Source organism: Symsagittifera roscoffensis, chromosome 3 (assembly GCF_963678635.1).
Source record: "Symsagittifera roscoffensis chromosome 3, txSymRosc1.1, whole genome shotgun sequence".
Lineage (NCBI taxonomy): Eukaryota > Metazoa > Xenacoelomorpha > Acoela > Convolutidae > Symsagittifera > Symsagittifera roscoffensis.
This window is the reverse complement of record NC_087064.1, coordinates 68,198,120-68,212,643: the sequence shown is the minus strand read 5'-3', so window position 1 is coordinate 68,212,643 and position 14,524 is coordinate 68,198,120.

The following is a 14,524-nucleotide window of genomic DNA, read 5'->3' as shown; positions in this document are numbered from 1 at the left end:
CAAAATTCGAATTATGACGTCATATTTCTGAGAAACGTCAGAAACGGCCATTTTGGCAAAGAAGTAAAAGAAAAACACAAGAACAACATTAGCTGCGCTAGCAACAACAACGAAATTGAGATCGGAAAACAACAACGAGTTACAGAGCAACAGAAGAACACTCCGAGTTGCAACTATTGTGCTGCTACAATAGTTGCAAGGCCGTTGCGAACAACGGTGAAGGGTGAGAGACGGCCTTCCGGATTAAGAGAAAATCAGGATTAGCGAGCTTGATCCAGCGGATTCATCAATCCGGAAGGGTAAAGGAACTGAAACTTTTATCCTGTTGCATAAACTTTTAGCTTCCTGTAATGTCCTGACTTGAATTTAATTAATATCTGGATTCATTTTGATAGGGATGAGAAGCTAGGAGTTGGGGGAAAGGGTTGATCCATCTTCGATGGAGATGATGATTTTTATCTACTGAACAAAAACAATAGTAATATAATAAGTAGTAGCCCTGTTTTTAGGAGTGATCTCGTGGTCTGGGGATACTGAGACCCAGCCATGAGCTCACTATTTCTGCATGTAATCTAGTTAATTTGAGTGTTTTGACCGAAGCCGAAGGCAGTAACGTTTTTGTCGACCCGATGTTAGAAAAGACCACTGAAAAGCTCTGTTTAGACGTTAGCCAGTCGTCTTAAGACTTAGTTTTGTTTTCCGTCGATATGTATCTTCCGGGCAAATGTTACATGTATGTTTTTATGGCGCTCCTGGGTGTTATTCTTTTTTAACATCATGACCGGCAGAACCGTTAACGAGCACTCCGCGCCGAGCGGATGCTCACATTAACGCCCTTAATAGGCCTAAACCGCCGGGGCGGAAGGGTAGTTCGGAACGCGGAAGCCTTCCTGATTACCGTGAATAGTTTTTTAACCTAGTTAAGACCGAAAATTCACGAACCAGGAAGGGTGGGGGGAATCGCGAACCCCTCATCCCCTGAGTGGTTTGTGACCAAAAACACTTAAAGATATAAGTAAAACCAAACAAAAAGTAGTATAGTACCCAAGAAAAACAAAAAACAAAAAAAATTGCCGAAAAAACCAAAAACAGTAAAAAAGTAGAAAATCAGTAGAAATCATCCCCCCAGTAAGATGTGATCCAACCCCCCCGTTTGTTGTTGATAGATATATTGTTGTTACAGGCATTTATATCAGTCAGGATCGTTACGATCAGTTTTGTAGCCCGTTTGTGAGGCTTGTACTGTAGGGTTATTTGAGCATTTAAGCACGTTAATGATAAATTGCGCTCAATCCGGAGGGGTCAGCTGATTTGCGCTCAATTCGGAAGGGTCTTGGGAGATGACTGATCCGGCAAGCAGTACAAGGAGCAACAAGAAGAGGCTCAACGACGACAACAATCGACTGCTGGGTATCGTTAACAAGTTTTGTAGCCCTTTTGGTACAAAAATTAAGATAGTAATCTGTGGGGGGCTCGACAGTGCTGCACTGTAGTGACCCTTCACCGAACTGCGAATATCCGAGTTAAGCACCTTAATTCGGATATTAAACAAACCCGGAGGGGTATAGTATTACTAATATTATTATTTATATAGCCTATATTAATAGTCTTATATCGTTTTTCAGTGAAAAACAACGAAAACAGACCGGTTTTTAGGGTCAAAATAGCGATATTTTGATCCCCCCACAAGTCGCGATTTTTGAAATATCGATATTTTTTGAAACGGAAAAAAGCGCGAAGTCAGTGTGTTACATCGTAACTGCATTACCATAATAGATAGAACCGGTTAAGTTGAGTTCGAGAGTGGTTGGAACTATTTTGGTACCGAAAATCGAAATTTCGTGATTTTTGAGAAAACGAAACACTATAAATTCAGAAAATTTTTTGAAATTTTTGAGTTACAACAGCAAAAACAGTTGTTCGGACAACGTCCACTAGTGAATCTTCAAGTTTTAAAACCCGCTACCCGATATCCTTCCGGGTTGCAGAGAAATCGAACTTAACGTGTTTGATTTGGTGGATTCATCAATCCGGAGGGGTACAGGTAGCATAGTTTTTCGCAAAATTTTTCAGCAAAAGCGTTTTAGATCGGGTTTTTTGCATTGAACTAGAAGAGTATAGGCCTTCTGAGCTCGGATCAATAATTTTTTAAGTCGAAAGGACCTGATTTGCGGAAAAAGTTAGGCAGAACCTATAAGAGAGAAAAATTTTTGAGTTTAGAAAAAAGACGTTTTGGTTAATAACTTTAAAACTACTGGGCATATTGAGTTGATCTTGGTACCAATAGATCATAAATTAGCTGAACTTACTGATAGGGTCAGAATTTTTTCGGAAAAATAAGCGTGAAAATTTTTTGAGATTGTTTTTAGCAAATTCCTCAATTTGGAAGGGTACACCCTTCACGTTTTACAAAAATTTTTTAGAAAAGCCCTTATACCCCTAACAAAAGGTAATAGCGGTTGAATAAAGTAACTTTAGGCTGTTCTAGACGAAAAGGGAAGGCTAAAAGCACAGCAAAAGCTTAATCGAGCCGAAGTTAGGCGAGTAATAAGACCCTTCACCGTTAGTGTGAATTGTCAAATAAGAGGCTTAACTTCAATCCGGAAGGGTCTAGGAAGGTAGTACATACCCTTCCCAGTTAATTGAAAGAGCATAATTGCATCGGAGAACGTATCCGGAGGGGTATAGGTTGAAAAAAGGAAATCTCCGAAAAGCTACTTTTACAAAACCGGAGGGCTCCCAATCCGGAGGGGTCAAAGTTTTTTCAAGTTAGGAGGGGTCCGAATCCGGAGGGGTCTTATAGTTGCTAATTCGGAGGGGTCCAAATCCGGAGGGGTCTTATATTAACCAACTCAGAGGGGTCCCAATCCGGAGGGGTCTAGATTTTGTTAGTCCGGAAGGGTCCAATTTGTGCCAATCCGGAGGGGTATTATTTTATTAAGGACTTAGGTAGACGAAAGAAAGACTAAAAAGTGAGAGGTATTAGGTTATTAACACACAGGCTAGGTATCAGTGACTGAACTGGTAACTTGCCTTTCAATAAGAACTAGACTAATACAAAACAGGTCCGAACTCGGATATTCGCGACGCTAAGTCTAAATTAAAAAGAGCGTGATTCGTTGGTGTGGATTGTAACATAATACGTTTTTGGGAAAAGTGACTGCCCTGAGGATTTTAGTAGGTCTAGCTCGGGCAGTCCGAAGGCAGATAGGTAACACAGTACTCGGTGGGTGCAATAGACGCCCACTTGAGAAAATTACTGCCTTCAAAGTTTTGTCTGTTTGGTGCAGCACCGAGCAGGGAAGGCTTTTTCTTTAAAAGACAGGTTCGACTATTGTACTGCGACCGACTAAGAGTACATTACACATACGTTTTTTTCATAGAGGTATTCATAGTTTGACATTAAATATATATATATATATTTTTTTTATTTTAGATCAACATAAACTGTGCTTGATTGGGTAGTGAGTACACTATCTTTTAAATTGACTGATAACATCATATTGTGCTAGTTTTCAAATCTTACCACCGATAATCGGTTAGTGTGAATAAATTTTATACAAACTGTACTCTGATAACATACAGGGACTCGTGGTCACTATTTAATAGAATCTTGTGAAAATTATTGTGTTGTGTCATTATTATTGTTAACAAAACTATAAGGTATCTAGCAATCGGGTTAAGTATAGGCATTAATAAGTGACAAATAGAGAATGAGTCTAGACAAGTCAAGGATACCAAAACGAGGTAATAGCTCTAGGAAATTCATACCTGAAAAGCAAAGAAAATCGATGACCGATCCTTTTGTGGATTGGATCAAGCGATCCCGGTCTGATAAAAAAGGGACGGTTTCAGGCAGAATGGTTGAAACGAGAAGTCAGAAGACCTCAGAAGAGCGAAAAGAACTGTTAGAAGTGGAGGTCAATACGGACCATACCATGAAGGACAACCAGGAAGTAAATGGACTGGAAGGGAGAGGCAGAAGGCTGGCGAGTGAATCTACTCCGGTAGAACAAGGCCATGATTTTGCCACTTCCACCGGGACATTGGATCGAGAAGAGATGTCGGAACTGTCCGACATCTCAACTGAAGTAGCGGCAACTAGAAGATCTCCGACAGACAACACTATGATGGCAAGCGGAACTGGGAAACAAACAACGTCATCATCGTTCTCAGAAAGAATGAAGAACACCTTTGGAAACATCTTTCCATTCAGCATGGGAGGAGGAGCAGGAAACGATGGCGAGTCCCAGGAGGAAGAGGATGAAGAGGAGCAAGGGGACTTTGGATCTCAAGTCAGCCTCAATAGTTCGATCCAGGAGAGTGAGGCACACGTCGGAAGAGAGACTGGAACCATGGACGAATTTGGTGTAGTGACAACGATAAGCAAAGAGGCAAACACACCGGGCCAGTCAAAAGACTTCGCGATTAGGGCAAGTTCGGAGCCACAACCTGGAGAGAGTAGAACCAGAGGGCTCGGCAACGCGTTAAAAGATCCTGAAATAAATCATGAAAAGACGTCGAGACAGAGAGTCAAGGCCCGGATCTCGACCAGCACAAAGCTACCTGGGACCGACAGGGTTACACCGCCACTAGTGACGCCACTCGTGGATAACGGGGCAGCACTAGAAGAAGCCTTAAACAACATAGTGGACAGTTTAGGAGAACAAAATGAACAGATGTCAATAAGGATGAGTGAACTAGAAAGAGCAGTTCACATTGAAAGAGAAAGTCTGCGGGAAGAAATTAACCGCAACAGACAAGAAGTTGGCAGGAGCGAAAAACGCTTGAAAGAAAGGACGGACGAACATCTGACGAGGAACTTGTCCTGAATGACAAGAGAGGCGGAACAGAGGGAGTTACGCTTAAGAGCCGACATGGAGAAGTTAAGAATTCAGCAAGAGCAGTCTCTTGGGACTCTTGACACAAAGATAGACGCGATGATGGAGAGGCGAACTCAGGCTATCATGGATAGGTTGGACGGGCTACTAAGCAGCAAGAGTGGACCAAAAGAAGGAGAACCGAACTCGGGAGGTCCCAGCAGGGAACAGAGGGTGAATTTCAATGAACATCAAAGGAGGAAGACGTATGGATCCACTAGAGGCAGGGGCAGTTCATCAGGCTATGCCACAAGGGATAATACAGCATGGGGCCCGAACAGTAGAGCAAGTTCAGTAGGGAACAGACAAACCACTAACGAACAACCAACGCAAAGCACACATGCGACTGGGAGAAGTGATTCCGGCAACAGGGGGCATGCAAGCCCGAGGAGGAGTCATGTGGGCCAAGCGGGAAATGCTCACGGTGATTCGGATTGCAGGGATGCACCGCCCACAGAGCCTTCGACGAGGTGTGAGGACACTCAAGCGGGACACTCAAGGGATGCTACGGCAATGGCCACAGCATTTGAACCCCTGAACAGGTCTTTGGAGACATTCCTGACGCGGTTATCTAGAACCAATGAACGCAGTGAGAAGTCCAGAAGAATCTTTAAGAAGCCAAGATGCTACAAAGACGAATCTGATGGCTGTATTGATACCTGGATAGAGGTAATGAAGCTGCATTTCGAGGAAGAGGACTTATCGGAGAGACAGGAATGCAGCGCGCTCACCAGCAACTTAGAAGGGACAGCCCTGAACTGTGTCATGGCCAAGAAGCAATATCAACGTGACACTGCTGAAAAAAACTTCGAAATCTTGTTAAACCGTTTTGGATCATGGGTGCAGGGGCACCAGGCGATGATGCGCTTCGAGAAACGGAGGCAACGAGAAGATGAAACCATAGACAAGTTTCTCGATGATTTGGAAATGCTGAGAAGACGCAGCCAACCGGATGAGTCAAACCGAAGGTTGAACCTGGCCGTAGCCTCAAAATTCATCGATGGTGTGAAAAATGATGAACTTCGTACGATGCTAGCAACGCATTACACACCACTATCAACTAATGCGCCAACACCGGAGGAGTTGAGGCTCAAATCAAAGGAATATCTTTTGTTGAAACCTCCTTCGAGATCTGGATATTACAAGAACAATTGTGGAAATTTTAACAACGGACCAGCAAACCAAGGGAACAATTGGTACAAACCGAGGGATGATATGGACAAGAGACGCTCTTGTGCTAATTGCAGTTCAACAGACCATCATGTGTCAGCATGCCCAGCTTACAAACAAGGCATGAAAGCAATAGGTTTAGCCTCGAGGACGAAGATGCGTCGGAGTTGGACCATGAGGATTTCATGAGAGGAGTAATTGCGAAATTTGGCCCGAGGTGTTTCTTTTGCAACTTGGAAGGTCATTTTAAATCAGATTGTCCGCAATTCTGGGATGCAGTGGCAGACATCAAGCATCCAAGACATGAAGAAGCTTTGTCAGGAGTGAAAGCCAGCAAGGCTCGACTTTTGAGTGAAGCGGAGGCACGCAGAAAAGATAAACCTCAAGAGCTGGCGGCAAAGAAAATGCAAGCGGTAACAGGGGAGACACGTGAGCCGGAACCGGCAACTGCGGCTGAGGACTTCAAGATCGATTATAAGGCAGCCGCAAGGGATGCTCTAAATAGAGTACAACAGGAATTGGTGACGAAAGAGATCGAACAAAAAGTGAAACTTGAACTGGAAAATGAAAAGCTTCAGGAGCAATTGAACACCTTCGAAGCAACGGAGTTCGAGGAGACGAAAACACCAAGCAGTTTAGACATGAAACTTAAAGTGATCTCCGGTAAGAGGTTCGGCATGGTGCCGCAGGGAAATAAGATACAGTCGATAATCTCAGTGGCTGGACACCAGGTAATAAGAAATCTGAGTGAACCATCAGAGTTCACTTTAATACATTTGGACACATATGCAGATTATCTGAGGCAGGTGGAGCCACGCACCGAGTCGAGAGCTGTGCTAGCACTACTAACGACGGGTGGCCCTCGCATGAAGAAACTTCATGGACGCTACCTGGAAGTCTATGGGCCGTATCAAATAATGCTGAACGTGGATGGAATCAGTATCTACACCAGGACTTATGTAACAACAGATGATGACCAAATGGGGCAGATCTATTTGGGAGAAGAGGAACTAAAGGTCCGCAGGATAGGCCATGACGCCATGATGGAACAAGACGCAGTACACATTGGGTATGAAGCAGATGTGACCGCACATCTGCTCGACACCAACGGAACAAAAATCGGAGTCACAGGGCTTCTGGACACAGGAGCGGTAGTGAGTGTGATGCCGATAAAAACTTGGGAAAGAATGGGCTTCACGCGGGAAGATCTAATTCCAACGAATCTCCGACTGGCCGCCGCCAATCGAAGAGCCATCTACGTAGCCGGAAGAACACCGATAACGGTCCTTCACATGGGAGGACGAGATCTTTGGATGAGCTTCCTGGTGGTAGAGAATCTGGACGACGCCGACCAATTCATCTTGGGCAGAGATTTTGTCAGGAATTTTGACGTGATGATTGACTTGAACAACGGTCTGATACGGATTAGAAACCCGGACCGGAAGTATGTTAAGAGACCAATTAATAGGATAATAACAGACGAAAATAAGGTACCAGTTTTTTTGGATAGAAAAGTAAAATTACAACCAGGACAAGCTGTAGTAGCAATTTTTAGAATGAGAAATTTAAATTCGTTAAGTGATAGTAAACAGGTTTGCTTAGTACCGAATCCAAATAGTCAGAGTTCGGTGATTTTAGGCCGGAGCTTCTCAGTAACGCGAAACGGACTGTGTGTCAGTGTGTTGTTGAACACACTGGACACCACGGTTTCAATCCAGCGTGGAAAGAAGCTTGGCTACGCTTTGCCGATGAGGACCGACTATGAGGAGACACAAAACTTGAAGAAATATTGTGTGAAAGACTGTCCTTATCATGCCAATAAAGATAAAATTTTAAAGAGAATTAATGAATTAAAATCTATTCATAAATTGTTTTCAATGAAATCCGAAACGGATGACGGGTTATCAAGCTGCTCGAATTTTCCGGAACGCCCCTCGTCATATGAATTAGAATCTGACAAACCGGTTTTGCCAGAGATAGAACATTTAAAAGGGAAAATAGGTGAGGGAGATTTCGAAAAATTGCGGGACCTCCTAAATCGGAACGCAGATGTATTTTCAAAACATAAAGCGGATATCGGTTGCTGTAATTTCGTCGAACACGAAATCGAACTAGAAGAGGGCGCCGTTCCCCACAGGGAAGGCGCAAGGCGAATGACGCCACATAAATCGGAAGCGTGCCGAGCGGAAATAGATATGTTGCTTGAATATGACATGATAGAACCCTCGAAATCGCCATGGGCTTGCGGAGTAGTAATGGCGAAAAAGAAAGGGGGGCAGCTTAGATTTTGTTGCGACTTTCGTTACTTGAACGCGGTAACGATAAAAGATGCGTACCCGATACCGCGAATAGATGAGAGCCTATCTAAACTTGCCAAGTTCTTCACCACATTGGACTTAGGTTCTGCCTTCTGGCAGGTCCCTCTGCGAAAGAAGGACAGAGAGAAAACCGGATTCGCGTGCGAATTGGGATTGTACCAGTGGAAGAGGATGCCCTTCGGCTTGTGCAATGCAACGGCCACTTTTCAAAGACTGATGGCTCAGGCGTTGACGAGATTGACCAAGAAGTACGGGAATCTTGTGATGTGTTACGTGGATGACGTAGTCATAGCGACACCGACCCTGGAAGACCACATTGATAAGCTCGATGAGGTCTTTGGATGCATGAAAAGAGCAGGATTAAAGTGCAAACCATCGAAATGTGAAATCCTTATGGACTCGATTAAGTACCTAGGACGAATGTGGATAGGCATGGTGTGAGGCCGGACCCGGAAGCAGTGGAAGCAGTGTTGACATGGAAAGCTCCCAGAACGGACACACAGCTCATGAGCTTCCTAGGGTTTGCCAATTACTACCGAGAATTCATTAAAGGATATGCGGACAAGGTGTATCCGATGCAGAAGCTGATGCGCAACAAAGGGAAGAAGTTCGAATGGAACGATGAGGCACAAGTTGCTTTCGAGAACATAAAGCGGGAACTGTGCGAAGCGCCAGTGCTAGGCATGCCTACAGAAAAGGGCATGTATGTTCTCGACACAGACGCATCGGTGGTGGCCATCTCAGGAATCTTGCATCAAGAGCAAGAATGGAACGGAAGAACAGTTCTCCGTCCCATTGCATACGGCAGCAAAGTCTTGAGTGACACAGAGATGAAATATGGCGCACCAAAAGCAGAAATGTTTGCAGTAGTCACCTTCGTGGAGAAGTACCGTGCATACTTGGGGAGCGCTCCCTTCAAGTTACGCTTGGACAACAGAGCGTTATCCTGGTTGAAGACCTACTCGATGGATCAGAGTTATATTGGTAGATGGATAGTAAGATTGGATGGCTACCATATGATAATCGAACATAGGATGCGTGATAAACACCAGAATGCTGACAGCCTCAGCAAGAAAACTGAGTTCTATGAAAGATTGGAGCAGAAACAGGCCAATCAGGCGGAAATAAAAGAGGGATTCTCGTTTCTGGACAAAGAAACTTATGAAGCGCTTCCCTTGACGAGATGGTTGGATAAGTCTGGACATCAAATTCCAGGGCACCCTGAGTTACCTGTAGAGAAAGCAGCCGAGATAAAGATCCTGTCCAAGGAGGACCCGGTCCCCTTGGATTTGTTGCTGCGCTCGAACCTGGTCCAGCAAGAACTCTCTCGCATGAATATAAACAGCCTCTCATTATTGAATAAAACGGTGCAAGTCACACCACAAGTGATGCGGATGCTGGGTGGATTGTTAGAAAGAGAAGTGACCAGAGATGACCCCGAGTGGACAGCAGCAGTGGCATCGCTAACAGTCAGTGAGAAGGTGAAGATCATGCCGTCCAGACGACAGCACGAAGAGAACGAGAGGGATTGTAGGACAATAGTTCAGCAACTAGTATCCTCAATACCCCAAGAGATTTTAACCAGTACTTCTTACGGACAGAAAGAACAGGGGAGCAGCAAGCGAAAGAAAACGGTCACCTTTGTGGACCGGGATAAAGAGGGTGAAAAGTTAAAAAAAAAACTGCTGCAGGACCATTTGTCCGGGGAGACGGATGATGAAAAGAACCAGCGATCACAAGATCAACACCCGGGATAAGAAAATTTGTCCGGGGAGTCTGAGATAGACGAGAAAATTCCTGATGAGAAACAGGACCTAGAGAACAAGGTTTTGTCAGGGGAGTTCAGATGGATGCGAAGAAGGTACAGACATGATCTGGAGGAGCGTGCAGTCTCCAGCACAACACCCTCGACGAATGATATTTAAGAAAGCTCAAGAATGGACACCTACTCAGACAGGAATTCGACCTCGGGATCAGAACTGTCAGAACTGGCGATACACACGCTACTAGTGGAAACTCGGGCGAGAGACCTGGACAGAGAGGTGTACCAGGATCCTGACAGTGATCGCTACCTTATACCGAGCGAAAGAGTCTTTGACAACGCAGCGGATGACTTAGAAACGATAGCGGTATCGAAACGTTCGATAAGCCTGTTGCCGCAGAAAGAGGTAGTCAGGACTGATCTTCAGCCGTTTGAACAAGAAACACAACCGTTGGCGAAGATTTGGTGCGTTAAGATGGAAGAAGACACACATCAGCCCAACGAGCTGAATAGTCAGATGAGGGTCATGAAGACATACTTGAAGGCGAGATACAGACTCTCGGACCTTCTAAGAGCGCAGAGAAATGATCGCATGACAAGCAACCTGAAAAGGTGGATCGAGAATGGTTCTCCGGATAAAGGGGACCTCGAGGAGGATAGTTATCGCATCCTGAGACAATACTTCATGCAGAAGGAAGGGAGGTTATATTTGAACAAGGACGGGATTGTGGCTTGCAAAAGAAGGGAGGAAGACAGAGTCCTATACAAGTATAACGCGATAGTGTTACCGCAACTCTATCAGACAGAGTTTTTATTCAGGTCACATGATCAAATGGGCCATCAGGGGATCGACAAAGTATATCAGAGGATCCTGAAGCGCTTTGAGTGGCCAGGGATGAAAAAGGCATGCGAGAAATGGGTAACAGCATGTCTGTCATGCCAACAGGTCAAGGATCCTAGGAAGTTGCGATTTCCTTTACAATCGATTGAGTCGTCTGAATTCAACGAGGTGGTGCAAATAGATCACCAAAAGATATGCATGACAGACAATGGTTACAATCAGGTGCTGGTCATGATAGATCATTTTACGAAGTATGCAGAGGCCGTGCCCTGCATAACTGCCTCGGCGGAAGAGACATGCGACCACCTGATCAATACGTGGATAGCAAGACATGGTTGTCCGATGACGTTTCAATCGGATAATGGAACAGCTTTCGTAGGAGAGCTTACGAAAGAGCTTATGAGACGCTCACAGGTCGCTCAGGCTCACTCCAAGACATACCACCCTCAGACGAATGGCTTAGTGGAAAGACAGAACAGGACGTTAGTGTCGATGCTGAGAGTATATTGTTCCAGGTACATGACTGATTGGGACAGATACCTTCCACAGGTGATGGGAGCATATAATAGCACGCAACACTCCACCACTGGAGTCAGTCCACACATGATGCTAACTGGACACGAAAAGTCTTTACCCTTAACCTTCTTCTACCCAGAATATGAAGGAAAGAAAACGTCCCCACAGGTCTACGCGAGGGATGTGATCAGACGCCAACAGGAGCTAAACGATTTGTGTAGACGAAACACTCAGCAGGCACAGGCAAGGCAGAGGAAAAAATTCGACAAGAAAGCAGCTGGTGCAAAGGCTTACTCGGTGGGAGACTACGTATGGGTATTCCAGAACGTTATACCACCGAAAGGGACAAAAAAGCTCCTAAAAAAATAGAGGGGACCCTTCATGATTACAGAGGTGCATCAGGAGGGACGCTTTTATAGACTGAGTACTGGCCGAGCCGCCCATTACGAGAATGTAAAGCCACACAATCCATCGACAGAAGACTGGTGTATACCTGCAGACATGGAAGAAGGGGATTATCTGATGATGGATCCTGCTTGTGAGGTCAATGAAAAAGGCACCAGGGAGAAAAACGATGGAAACGAAGTCGTAGAGGAAGGTACGGATACACCGCTGGACCTGGATCCAAACGAACAGATCGAAGCGGACGATGAAACCTTACCCTACGCAGAGGAAGATTGGCAGGATCCCGAACAGATAGAGGTTCCCAAGAACTTGGAACCGGATCTTCCGTTCACCATACAGACTCGTCAGAAGGACGGGACGAGACCAAGAAAGAAATACAATCCTTACGGTGACGACTTTGTAGTGGATAGGATAGATCTAAAGAAAATAGTGGAGGAAGTAGTGGGTTTAGAGGAAATAACTGTGTCACAAGACATTGACATAGTCGATGATCACAACGATGAGTGGGTTGACGACTGGTCGAAACCCGAGGTAGAATTCGACGATGAGCAACAGCAGTCATATGAACAAGACCTGACGAACCTGCGTGTCTTAGAGTGGCTGAATGAAACAACCTCGGATCCAGAGAAGACCAGCGTCACGATTCAAGACGTAGATCGTGAAAGCATGAAATACATCAAGACTGAACGAGATGATCCTTCCTGGGCGGCCCAGGAAGGACGGCTACTCATTCCAGCTTCTAACCTTGACTTGATAACCGGTATGCGATCGACGGGGACGTCGATGGATGTTTGTTTTTGTCCGGGGAGTGGGGGTAGGACTTACCCACACTGAAAACTTGATAATAAAAAAATTAAGAATAGCAAGAGAAACAGGAGACTTAGAAGCAGAAACAGGCGAAGAACCTAAGAAACCTGACATAGGCAGGGTAGTTGAGTCTTATTTTAAATTACCAAATGAATATTCAAGTAACATAATACTAACAGACAGTGATTTCATACTCACAAACAGAACATGTGCGATAGCAATCACCGCAGACATGAGTTTTAGGACAGCGTTAGCGGCAGATTTTAAGAGGGAATACAAAATCGTGGAATTCCTTTGGAAGCAAAGACCAGGGATAGGGAGCGTAGCAGCCTTACCTCCGGCGGTGTCGCAGATACCGGGAAAATACTTATGCTTCTTGGTAACGAGGGCGACAGAGAAGCAGCACGTGGACCCAGAAAACCTAGTCTTGTCTTTGACGAGGCTGAGGGACTTCCTTGTGGAAATGGACGTGAAGGAGCTCTCGCTTCCAGTGTACGATCCAAACAGAGGAAGACTGCATCCTCGGGAATTGTACGCGCTTGTACACGTGATATTCTCTGATACGAACATACAAGTATATCTACACAAGAAATATTACTTAAGTATAGGCTGAGTGATGTGCGAAAGAGTGTTAGGCCAAAGATTAAGTTGTGTGTAATATGTGATATGTGTGTTATGTTATGTTATGTGTTAGGTTATTAAGATCATGGGTAAGTAGGGGTTAGTGACCATGAACAACTAAATGACGATCTTGGGAATAGATCCAAAGTTTGGACTGTCCAATCTTAGGTCGAATTCCAAAATTTTAGAAACCAATTGATTTTAATAAATTTTAGGATAAATATCTTTTTATCTGAACTGTTTTTAAGCAAATTTTAACGATATATGTAAGGTGAAACAGATAAGTGTGATATTCGTGATTTCTTTTCTAGATCCTGATTGATCATTTAAATTACTCACTTGAGTCAGATATCGAATCGAATCAAATCAAACTTGAAAAGAATAGAATGGACAACTTTAACCTGGATGAATTGATGGACCTGGCAGAGGCATATGTAGGACCGATGGTAGATGCGATCTATCGTCGGCTGATCGAACGAGACTTCGCTCTGGAGGACCCAGAGGTGGTCATGTTGCTGACCGCCCTGATCAACATCTTGGGGCACGACAACCGTGGGGACCGCCCCACTGAAGTCCTGTTGATGGCAGCATATGGAGAAAGAGGAGTACTAGACCGCCCGAACATGAGAGTGATGAGGTGGAGAAACGGGGCTCTCTCAGGGAGTGACTTGGCGAATGAGCCTGGATTGGGAAGTTCCAGGACTTACCAACCAGGTGAGATGCCAATGCCCTCTAAGCCTAAACCTGGGCTGACGAGAATGCATCAGGAGATGAACAGCGAGGCGCCCTCGTCTGGTTCACCACTGAGAGCAGCTGTGCCACCAAAAAGGGCGAAAGTAACACAGAAGGTTCAGACGAACCAAACCATACAAGATCTGGACGAGATGAACGATCAGCTGAGAAGTACGGAGAAGGAGCTGGACGAGATGACCAAAAGCATGCTCCAGATGGAGGAAGATCGGGACATGTGGAGAAAGTTGTTTGAAGACTGCAACAAAAAGCAGGGTCAAGAGATCGAGCGCTTAAGGCAGGAATACAAAGAGCGATCGGAGCAGGTGGCGTTGACAACGGCCGTGGAGAAAGTGATACCTGCAAGGGATATTCCTCGTGGGCAGTCCCCGATGGAGCTCTTGACGCCTCGAGAAATGAGTCAAACAACGGAGACACGGCTTCCAGCAGAGATAAATCGAGTAACAATCCCGGA